Below are 1,115 nucleotides of genomic sequence, written 5' to 3' on the forward strand. Positions count from 1 at the left end.
TTGATCGTCTCGGTCTTTGGATCGATGATGGGATTCCCATTCCTTACTGCACTAAAGGTATTACTACTTGGATGAAGGGCCGGGGCCTTCGAACTTTCATCCTATTGTAGGGGCCATACCTTGCAGTGTGTGCGCGGCTCGAAACTACTAGACCCGGCGTTATAGATCTCATCTGTTGGACTAGGTGCGGTGTCTCGTACTTCGCATGTGCGCATATGAACGTACAGATGCCCCCTGGCGAGTCCCCATACTAGTGAGCTAAAGGTTAAGCCGATCACACGGTCTTTGGACGAATGATGACAAAAATACGTCCCAAGTGATGAAACCCGGCGTGATGTTCATTCTGCAAGTGCGATGGGTTCTAAGAACCCAGGAGTGGCCTGTACATCGTATGTTTACATGCGAACGTACTCTCCAAGTGTGTGTTTCAAATTTCAACCCGTGTTTCAATTTCAGAATGTGAACTGCAGGACACATGAACACCGACAAGTTGAACGCATATTGCACATCGTACAATCATTGTGCGATGTACACATTTTTGAGTGCCTATATATACCAATTTAACTATATGCGCTGCTTAGGTAGTGGAAAAAAATTGTGGTGGTGGAAAAAAATTGAAGATAGTCAAACGTGCGAAGGCCCCGGCGCACGGCTTGATGAACACACGTCCCAAGATGAAAGTCTTTGTGTGTTCCATCTTCTCCATACATGAGATTGTTCTTATAGGCCTCAAATGATGTGTGACTACACTCGGCTCGTGGATCGATGAAGACCGCAGCAAATTGCGCGTCAGAATGTGAACTGCAGGACACATGAACACCGACAAGTTGAACGCATATTGCACATCGTACAATCATTGTGCGATGTACACATTTTTGAGTGCCGCCTATATTTACCAATTTAACTATATGCGCTGCTTAGGTAGCGCATATGCGTAATGGTGTTTTTCGGCCTTCAGTGGTGGAAAAACATTGAAGATAGTCAAACGTGCGAAGGCCCCGGCGCACGGCTTGATGAACACACGTCCCAAGATGAAAGTCTTTGTGTGTTCCATCTTCTCCATACATGAGATTGTTCTTATAGGCCTCAAATGATGTGTGACTGGATTCCCTGAG

At 46.0% G+C, this 1,115-nt stretch overlaps 1 pseudogene; it reads left to right on the forward strand.

Annotated features, from left to right (window-relative positions):
- The first annotated feature begins 732 nt into the window (after positions 1-732).
- Positions 733-885, forward strand: LOC129763826 (5.8S ribosomal RNA; annotated as a pseudogene).
- The last annotated feature ends 230 nt before the right edge of the window (positions 886-1,115 follow it).

This window comes from Toxorhynchites rutilus, chromosome 1, assembly GCF_029784135.1.
Source record: "Toxorhynchites rutilus septentrionalis strain SRP chromosome 1, ASM2978413v1, whole genome shotgun sequence".
NCBI lineage: Eukaryota > Metazoa > Arthropoda > Insecta > Diptera > Culicidae > Toxorhynchites > Toxorhynchites rutilus.